Source organism: Myotis brandtii, unplaced genomic scaffold (genome assembly GCF_000412655.1).
Source record: "Myotis brandtii unplaced genomic scaffold, ASM41265v1 scaffold579, whole genome shotgun sequence".
Taxonomy (NCBI): Eukaryota; Metazoa; Chordata; class Mammalia; order Chiroptera; family Vespertilionidae; genus Myotis; species Myotis brandtii.
Genome location: NW_005370171.1, coordinates 375258 through 385926, shown reverse-complemented (window position 1 = coordinate 385926; position 10669 = coordinate 375258). Strand labels below are relative to the sequence as shown.

The window sequence follows — 10669 nt, the reverse complement described above, 5'->3', positions numbered from 1 at the left end:
GCCCATCGGGGCAGCGTCCCCTGCAGTGGCATCCAGTGCCCGTGTCCCCAGCAGCAGGGCCCTCGCTCAGAGAAGAAGTGCAGCTTGCTCCTCCCCCAGCTGCAGGAAGTCCTGGTAGAAACTGCAGACCATCCTCCCGGGGGACGCTGGTGGCTGGCACTCAGCAGCAGGTGCAAGGGCCACTGAGGCTCGAAGAACAGGCTCCCTCTGACCCTCTGTGGCCATTCCAAAAGCCCTTGTGGCTCCACCTTTTCATCTGAGCCACCCCACATCAGCCAGGCCTCGTGCTGCGCGCTGCCTGTCCCGGGGTTCTCTGCGCCAGGATGTCCACTCGGGCCCTCAGGCCTGAGGGGCCGGAGTGAGGCTGGGGCCGTGGGCCATCTGCTGAGGAAGGAGCTCAGAGGTGACTGTGTTCGTCTCCCTTCGTCCCAGGGGGATCAGTGGAGCTCTGTAAGGACCTTGATACTGAGCGTGTCCTGGTTCTGTCTGGGTGGCACTGGGTCTTCCTCCTCGCGTCGCAGCTCTGCCCTTGCTCTCGCGGCCTGAGTGTCCCAGACACCTCGTGCCAACCCGCCTCCGCAGTTTCCAGAGAGCCCAGCTGATCACAGAGAGCGAACTGTCCGACATGCTGCAAAATCATTGTCGTTTATTATTTGCCTCTTCATTGGTAGTGGTCACTGAGGAGACGCTGTAAATTTGGATATGGCTGTGATCTGGTTTTGGCCATTTTTCTAGTGTCTTTTACAAAACGTTGGTATATCTAGAGATCATTTCACCTTTGTTTTCTTATAGTTTAATTTTTTAATGTAACTCTTAAATGAATCTGCAAAGTACTTGGTGTCTGGTATAAAAAGAGGACCCATGTTCAATATCGTTTCCAAATAACTGATTTCTTTGCCGCTGGTTCTCATGCTCACTTGAGGGTGTGGGTTTTTATGGACACAACGGTCTAGTTCAAACTCCCTTCTGGAATATTTCTGTCTGTTTGTGTCCCACTAACATGTCATTTAATTATGGTGGCTCCTGGGAGGAAATACTCCTCCCTGTGTTCACCTAGTGTTTGAAGATTCGTTGGGCTTCTTTTCTGTTTATATTTCGACATGCGCTCTGGTGTCCGCTCATGAATCACGGTACCCTCAGCAAACCCCACTGGGACTTCTCTTGAAATGAGGCTAAACTTCAACAACAATTTCAAAGGAATTTCAGTTTCTACAATGTTTAGATTTCCCAACTGGGGCGACGTTCACTACGTTTCTTCATGTAGGTTCTACTCATCTATATATATAAAACCCTAATATGCAAACAGACCGAACGGCAGAACAACCAAACAACCAGTTGCTATGACGTGCGCTGACCACCGTGGGGCGCACAAGGCACATGGTAGGCATCAGTAGCAGGCGGCAGAATGAGGAACATGGTGGGCATCGGCCGCAGTGGGATGGTGGAGCAGGTGAGCGGGGGCGCTAGACCAAGGCGGGGCTCCGGTCGCCGTCATCCCGGCGAGCCTCAGGTGGTTACTGAAAATTCTTTGCTCCTGTGTGCCGTGGTCCCGCCGGGCGCTCGCACCTGCTGCCGGCACCCACACCTGCTGCTGGTGCTGGCCCCACTCGCACCCGCTGCCGGACCCGATCGCCCCTGAAGGCTTCTCCACCTCCCCCTGCTCCTGAGGGTCGATTGGGGCAGCAGCAGCCGCTCACACCTGCTGACAGTGCCAGCCCCATTTGCACCTACTGCTGGCGTCAGCCCTAATCGCTCTGCGCCGTCAGCGGGTGCGAGCAGGGCCGGTGACGTCAGCGCATGGGAATGGCAGTGGCAGGAGCAGGGCTGCCAGCAGACAGGGGACCAGGGGCCACGGTGGGAGAGGTGGGGCGGGGGCGCGAAGCTGTGCCTACCGCAGCTTCGCGGCCCAAAGCTCCTTTCAAGGTGCACAAATTCATGCACCGGGCCCCTAGTTTCTTATAAAGGTGATTTCCAGGCATTGAATAATTTTTATTGATATTATGAAATTTTTTATCTTTGGATAAGACTTAGGAAAAAGTAACTTCCCCCTTAATAATTCCTATTTTTTTACTGGAATAAAAAAAAATAAACATCCATGAATTTTCTATCATTAAACTGTCCTAGAGGTTGAGCACAGAGACAGGCCCAGGAGGAAGTGGTGAGATCCTTCAGCAGCTTAGAGCATCCATTACCACCCCCGCCCTCTGTAACAATGAGCACTGTGCCCAGCACCAAGAAAGTCTTGGTTTGGAGATATATACTTTGAATACAATTGCAAAATACTATTTTAGCTCCAAACAGAAAATAATTTAGAATAAATGTTGTTGTTTTTTTGGGAGGGGGGCGGGCAGGTGGAAACCGGTTTTCTCAGTGTAGTCACCTGTGCTTACACGTGGAAATGAGCAGGCCCATGAATAACACAGCGGCTGGAACTCGCCAGAACTCACCGTGCAGTTTAACCGTAATACAAGCAGCCAAGAAATTGCTTTTTTTGTCAAAGCTGCAAAGGTGAATTTATATTATTTTCTCTGTTATAGGGTTAGCATTTTCATCACTGACACCAAGTGTGGGGGTGGGGTCGGCATTCATGTCAGGCGGGAACAGCCATCATTTTCGGAAGGCGCCGTGTTTTCAATTCGGGACGTGGAGCCGCCGCGTGGAGGTGAGCGCCTGGCAGCCGAAGGTGCTGAGCGGGAGTCAGGCGATGGAAGAGTAATTTGGAAAACCAGCCTGAGGTTTTTAGACAGGTTTTATATCTTGAAAGAAATGATGACAAAACACGATGGATCCTCGATAACCCATCTCAGTCCTGGAGCCTCATGAATAGAATGTAATTTATCACGTCGGCCCCAAGTCAGCGGCTGCAGAAACCCATCTCTCCCAGCGAGCTCCCGGGAAGCGGCCGCCACGCGCCTCCTTGTGCTAATGGTGCGCGTCCCCTTGCCCGGCTCCAGCGCAGGACGCCGGTCTCCTGTGGACTCTCCAGAGCCCTGACGAGCAGGTGCGGCCGCCGGGGCACAGTCCCCTCCTCCAGGATGTCCAAGTTCACCCCGAAACTGTTTTACAAGTTTAGATGGCTGCACATATAAAATGATGGCACCGTGCAGCGTTCTGGCGCTTACGAATAAAAATGTTACACCACTGTTTTAAAATGTCTCCCATGGAATCTAAATAATAGAGTGGTTTTGATCGCCACATTATCCAGTTTTCAAAATGAACTCTAACCAATTCAGCTTCCACATGGTTTCTCTTTTCTCTTTGAAGTTGTGCATCACACCTACTTACCCCTCAGAAACGTATCCTCATGTAACAGAGTTTTATGCATTAAGGATACACATCGATTGCCCACCCGACTTCTCGGAAATAAAAATGTGCACATAAATAGCAATTTAGAGAGAATCCCCTTTGTCCAAAAGATCTGAAGTGCTTTTTATAAAAATTTCTTCTGGGTTCCATGTTCACTGTTCATCAAAACACAATAAATGTATTACGTACTTTGAAAAATAATGATTAAACATTAAAAACTTAGAAAGGAAACGTGTTTCTTAATGAGATGGCAGTGACTGTTTTCAGTTACTTCGCATTTCGTTAAATGGCAAGTTAGTTGCTGCTGGAATGAACAGAATTGGACAGGAATTTAAAGAAGAAGAGGAAGGCCTGACCAGGCCGCATGCCGCTCATTTGCTGGGAATGAGTGAGTGGGAGAAACGAGCACGCGGATCTGAGGACGAGGCAGTGTGGGAAGCACTGATGTCACACAGGCGGCCCGGGGCCTTCACAGCAAATGCTCTTTTTTGGAGGAAGTGAACGGAAGTGTCTTCTGCAGAAATGTTTGGGGAAACATGAGCACAGACTTCCCGTAGGGGGCGCTCCTTCTAGATTAGTGGTTCTCAACCTTCCTAATGCCTCGACCCTTTCATACAGTTCCTCATGTTGTGGTGACCCCCAATTTCATTGTTACAAATTGAACATAATTAAAGCATAGTGATGAATCACAAAAACAATATGTGACTTATATGTGTTTTCCGATGGTCATAGGCGACCCCTGTGAAAGGGTCGTTCGACCCCCAATGGGGTCGAGACCCACAGGTTGAGAACCGCTGTTCTAGATCAACACAGAACAAGGACCTGCAGGTGGATGGAACTTCTCCCCTCCTCCCAGAAATCTGTACCCGAGCCCGGGAAGCGCAATACAGTGTGCTTCCTAGACCTTTTCTCCTCTTGCTTTACATTTCAAGCAAACCTGGGCTAGTCCGATGCTAATGTATGGAAATGAGGGGCCTCCGAGCCTGAAGGCACGTGTGTGGGCTGCTGAAGCGGCGCTCTCACCTGCGGCACCTCTCGCAGGTGCTGTCCTTGCCGGGCGCTCGCCCAACGTTCCTGAGGCGCAGCAGCCTGGCTGAGGACTGTTGGGGAGCAGAACTGGTGAGGGGAGCCCAGCCTGTGCAGTGTCACTGAGGCGGCTCTGGGCTGGGTCCAAAGACCCCATTTCCAGGGTCAGGTTTGCTGTTATGAGACATACGTGTAGAGTGAAAGGCAAGGGGCTCTCTGGCTGCCTGCAGGGCCCACTCTTTGGGTTAAGCCAAATGTTTTGAACTGTGTGTGTGGCTGGCGCCCTAGGGTGGCTTTGAGTGGGAGGCTCGGACGGGCCGGTGTGCCTCTCGCTGTGAGACGAGAGAAACAACGCAGAAGCCGGACAGGAGAACACACGGGCGTGATCTCAGCGGCTCGGTTCCGGAACGCAAGCCAGTGGAGACTGAGGGTCTAGAACGAAGTCTGTCTGCCACTGTCCTTGGCCATGACCTCAGGGTGAAGACACCAGGACAGGCCATCCACTGACCACTCCTTTTTATTAGGACGAACAAGCTGGATTCTCTTAAAACATCCTTCCTATCTGCCTAGGCCCTAGGGCACCAAAGCAGTGTCATTTGAATTTTAGGACCCCTCTGAGGTGGGCTTTGTTATACCCATTTTACAGGTGAGAGAAGTAAGGTCACTCTGGTGAGATAGCTTGTCCAAAGTCACCCAGGCAAACGGAAGTGCCTGCACTCTCCTCTGCTGGGAAAGCCCATGGCTCATCAGGGTCCTCAGTTCTAAGGCCACTTCTTTCTTTCTTGCGCTCCCAACAGAGCAAGCCCAGATGCCACGGGACAATAATACACACTGTGGCCGAGGCTTTGGTAACAGGCGGCTGTGGGCCAGACAATAGGCCATGTTCACATATTAGCACCTTTCCGCTCACAACGCCACGAGTGAGGTGTGACCATCCCTCTGCGGACATTGGATGAGAGGCTCGCGGGCGCCCTGTCCAAGGTCACCCACCAGGCCAACTGCTGGGGGCTGGGACTCACACCCAGGTCTGCTCAGCGTCAACCAGCTGGACCATGAGGATCAAGCTCCAACCGCTGACACCAACGGGGCGGGCCCGCGGATGACAGAGGCGGCCTCAGCTCAGGCCTGCGCGGGGCGGGCCGACACTGGGCTGACCAACACGTGTGGCCCGATGGGATGGGGCCAGAGCGCCCCGGACCCAGTGCCGTGCCTTTCCCGAAGGCAGCTCTGCCAGCGCCTGCTCCTGTGTGGGCCTGCCGACTGGTCAAGGGGGGCCCGAGAGCCCACTTTTATGTAATATCTTACCATCGTCCATGCTGGCCATCAATTAAGAAATCTACTCTGTGTACAGCCATGTAGACTTCAAACTGATTTTTTAAATACACACCCCACTGCGGGCAGGCAGAGGGTGGATCCCCCGGGGGAGGGGGGGGCAGGCAGGGTGTGGATCCCCCTGGAGGGGGGGTAGAGTGAGGGTCCCAGATTTTTTGGGGGCGGGGGCAGGGTGTGGATCCTGGCTGGCCTTACTGGGGCTCTGAGGACAGTGAGTGGTGGCCACGCCTCCGGGGGAAGCCCCTCCCTCTATTTAAAGTAACCCTGGAAATCCCATTCTCTTTCCCATTTCATGGGAGGAGAGCCTGGAATTGCTGCTGGTGCTGCGTGGGGCCTCTCAGACTTTCAGGCCGTCTCTACCTCTCTGTCCTTCCCAGAAGGGCAGCATCTGGTGTGACCCTCCTCGCACAGAAATGCAGGCTGAACAGACCTGAACCTGGAGACCCGCTGGGCCACAGGCTGGTGCTGCGGCTTCCCCTTCGCAGTGAGGCCCCAGCCCAGGCGTGGCCTGACCTCTGCTCCCGGCCTCAGCTCCCCTTCCTCTGCTCCCCCGTCTCTGGCCTGTACACAGTCCCCAGCGGAGTTCTCAGGCCCAGACCCCGGCCAGCACCCTCAGGGATGTGCTGTGGATGCAGGCGCCCTCCGCAGGCCCACCCTCCCGCGGCTCCATCTCTCTTGCCCCAGCTCGGTGAGCTCCCGAGGAGGTTTCCCTGAGCACAGAGCTGCAGACGCTCTGGTCTAAGAGGCTGTTTACCCACGTGTGCTCCTCGGACAGGGCACTGCCAGGGCTGGGCTGCTGCCCGGGGAAGCAGGTCTAATCCTAAGGCTGCTGTTCGCATTCCTCTCTTTGGGGTCTGGTAACTCTCCTCCCAGGCTTCGTTTTACAAATATAACGAGAGACTCCCTACGTGTGAGCAACACAACCTGTATGAGAACAGCAAACCCATCCTAAGCGCATGTTCAAAGCCACCCCTTCCTCCCGGGGGCGTTAGAAAGCCACTCCCACCAGGTCAATCCCTGCGCCTCCATGGCCGACAAGGCCAACGCTCTGCACACACCCATGTGCAAGGGCATCTCAGCCTGAGGCGACCCGGTACCTGTACTCGCTGCTGTAGGCGGTGACCTCGCTGTCGTTGCGCAGCCACTTGAACTCCAGGGGCCAGCTGCCCTCGGCCAGGCAGGTGAGGACCAGGCGGTTGCCCTCCAGGTGCGTCTGTGGCAGCCCCGGCTCCGTCTTAAAATACGGCACCACGTCCTCTGGAGAATTTTAAAGAAGAAGAAGAAGAAAGAAAGAAAAAAATAGCTGAATAAAGTGCATGTGAAAACGGCATTCATCCAATTAGTGAATCACTTTTAGTTTAAATCGACTCATGTATTCGCAAAGAGACATGCACCCCTATGGTCAGGGCAGCATGATACACGGCGGCCAAGGCATGGACACAAGGAAGTGCCCGCGGGGGAGGACTGGATGGAGGAGGCTGGTCCACACCCGCCGCGGGATACGGCTCAGCCACAAAGGACGAAGCGGCGCCGTTTGAACAACATGGATGGACCCAGAGAACATGATGCCGGGTGACAGTCAGACAGAGAAAGCTAAGGACCGTGTGATGTCACTGACACATGAACACACGGCAGAGGGGTGGTGCCAGAGGGAGGGGTGGGGAGAAGGCGCCGAACATGAGGCGACAGGCGCAGAGCTGACTGGGGTGGGCACACGGTGCCATATGCAGACGTTGTACCTTAGAAACCCGCTCCTGAAGCCTGTATGCTCATGTTGACCAATGTCACCCCAACAAAACTTAATTAAAATAGAAATAACGATAAAATCAACTGGCCTTGTTTTAAAAGTAGCAGTGACAGCCATTCGGCCCCCAGGAAGCTCGCAGTGATGACAGTTCCCCTGGCTGTGCGCTCACTGGCGGCACCATCCGAGCGTGTCTGACGGAGCCGCCCCGGCTAGTCCCCGTGGGTTCACCCGCATTTCTCCAGGGGCAGGCGGGCCCTCTGCTCCCACAGCCTGGGGGCAACGAGGCACACTGTCCTCAAGGTGACAGCAGGGGGTGCACCTGGGCTCCGAGACCACGCCCTCGCATCGCCTTCCATAACCAGCGAACCTCATGCCTGCACGGACGCCATGAGGCACCCAGCTCAGCTCGCGCACAGGAGGGGGCGCCACCCCGGGAACCTGTGTGTTTCACACAAAGGAATAGCACAGGGCAACGGGAGTGAGCCACCTACAGCCACACACGACCCGGAGCCGGTGCACCCCACAGACACCCGGGGTGAAAGACGCCAGACAGGAAGGAAGGAGTTCCCACACTGGCCTCCATCCCAGGTTCCGGGAAGTTAAAACCAGGCGGCACTGTCTGCGGTGTCAGAGGTCAGGGTGGGGGTGACTTGGGGGAATGGGGCAGGGCATAGGGGGCTGCGGATGGAGACAGGCCAAACCTACTCTGTGTGGTTGCATGGGGTACGTATTTAGTGAAAATGCATATATATGACTTGTGCCATTTTTGTATATACGCTTCAATAATTTTTTAAAAACATATGACCACAGGACACTCAGCTTCTAGTTCTTGCCATCTCTAATTCCCTGCATGACCCTGATTCTGTTTATTCATCAGTAAAACACAGGGAATTAGATGCCTGCTCGCTTTTGCGATGAAATCCCAGGGCACACCTGTGTCATCTGCTCCCTGTCCCCCTTCCAGGCCTCCTACCCTCTCAACTAACACGGACACTGCGCCGCTCGGCTTCTGACCTCTGAAGCCAGGAAAGCCTGTCACACCTGGGGCCTTCCCTCTGCCCTTTCCCGCCTGGACACCCCCCTCCCCAAATAAGAAGATTCAACCTGGTCAGTGAGCACGTGCAGCGGCCAAGAGCTAAAAGCTCAGTCCAGTCAGATCCTCAGATCAAACCAAGCGCCGAGGCCCTGGGGTGTGAGCTGCCTTGGGAGGTACAAAGGCTAGAAAACCAGCAGGTGGCGGTGGGGACGGGCGCAGGTGCGCCGGGCCCAGCCGCAGCGGTCTCCACGCCAACCCCAGTGATTTTCAGTGGTGCTCTCTTCACACTCCACACGGTCACAGGACTAGTGAACAGACTGTCAATGTTATTATAACTAGTGGCCTGGTGCACGGATTCGTGCACATTGAAAGGAAGTGGGGCCACGCTCCCTCCTCTCTGGTTCCAGGGTGCGTCACCCGAGAACCGCTGCTGCCAAGTCATCACAGCTTGGCAGCTTCTGTGTTGAGCATCCGCCCCCTAGTGGTCAGTGCGTGTCATATGTACCGGTCGGTCAGACAGTCACTTAGGCTTATATATACATAGATTAACTAGTGATTCGCTATTACTCTAGAACAGGGGTGGAGAACCGCTGCCGCCTAAGGCCTGAGAAATCACTGGGTCTGGCCCTGCCCAGGTCATTAGGGGTGAGTTATTAAATGTTTGATCAAATATAGCTGCAGGCTAATTTTTACGTTGATAATTTTATGGCCCTTGAACGATGTTATAAATGCACGGTGGTCCTAGGCAGATAAGAGGTTCCCACCCCCTCTAGAGGGACAGAAGGCAGCCTGGACAGAGTCGCCCTTAAAGCTCATTCTGGCCGCACCAAGGAGGGGTCAGGAGGGACCCAGAGGTGCGAGCCGACCCGGCGGGAGGCCAAGCCAGGCACCCAGGGAGCGCTCTGGAGGGTGATGTGGGTCAGGGCGGGGAAATCATAGAGGCTGTGGTGGTGGAGAGAAACGGCTGCTTTCAAACACTATTTAGGGGGCCAGCAAAGGCAGTGATGGACTGAAGGTGGGGGTGAGGGAGAACGGGGGGTAAGGAGGTTTCAGAGATCTCTGACCCGCCCAACTTTCTGTTCGATAAACACACCGATTCTGCAGCCAGCCCCGGACATGGACGGAGTCAGACAGGCCCTGGCCCCTCAGAGATCACAGTCTGGGTCTGAGGAATGAGGTGTGAGGAGTGAGGTGGGAGGCGTGAGGCGCTGCTGCTGAGATGTATAACTCGGCCTGGCCCAGGGGCCCCCTGCCTCTGCTGCACATCACATGTTCCGAGCCCTCAAGTGCGTTTTTAGGTTTGGATCCACCATCCGCTGTCCAACTCCGCAGTTTGCTATGTACGTCAGCGGAGTCACCCGCTCGCACGACCCGAGCCGTGTGATAAAGCGGGTGGCTATGGCTGTGGCTCTGACGCCGGGGGGCCGACTGCGCAGCAGCTTTATTTATGTCCCGCCACCTGCACGCCCCTTGACAGCAGAAAGAGGAACGCCACTGCCTGCGGTTGCAGCGTCCTGCAGGAATAAGTCGGAGGAAATACATCTTTTTGAAAGAAACCTGCTTCAAGATAGACACGCATGAGCTTGGATTTGGTTTTACAATGACAGGGCATCTGCGATGTGATAGATGACGCAGGGGTTCTGAATGTGAGCGATGCCGTGGTTCACGCCTCCGCAGAACACGCAGCTTCCTGAGCGGCCTCCGCTGCGCAGAAACGCTGGGCGCCTGACCCGACCGGCGGAGAACCCGCCACAGAGAACAGCTGCACCGAGCTGGCCAGCAGGTCGCTTGTGATCCAGCGACGGTAGAATTATGGCTGGCGCAGACGCTAGCATTCACATTAGGAGGAAGGGCGGGATCTCACGTGTCTACGTTAAAGTTATGACCACAAGTATCTCACGGAGATTGGCCCACGTGCCGAGTAGCAGTGATCTCTCCCAGCCCAGCACTGCTTACCACGGACACAGACAGTAGATCCTGAAATTAAACGAGGTATCAAGGGAGAAAAACGCAAACGCTTAGGCGAGAGAAAGAGACAAAAAGATTAGTATTCGGGTCGGCACAGGCCCCTGCGAAAGCATGTGATCCTTATGTGCCTTAAGTGGCACAGAAAAAAGTCTGAAAAGGCCCATAAAGACAAAATGATTGAGTTCTTTCTGAGACAGGTAATCAGACCCTGACCTGGGGAAAAGCCAGTGGGGTCGCCCTGTGGCCTTTTGAGG

The 10669-nt window shown here is 54.6% G+C and overlaps 1 protein-coding gene across 1 annotated transcript in view; it reads right to left on the bottom strand.

Moving 5' to 3' along the window:
- SDK1 (sidekick cell adhesion molecule 1) overlaps positions 1–6917 on the bottom strand; it is a 339428-nt gene extending 332511 nt beyond the window's left edge. Inside the window, exon 1 of the mRNA XM_014549990.1 lies at positions 6762–6917. The gene's annotated coding sequence lies outside the window, so the exon portion shown is untranslated. The remainder of the gene's footprint in view (positions 1–6761) is intronic.
- Positions 6918–10669: the final 3752 nt, after the last annotated feature.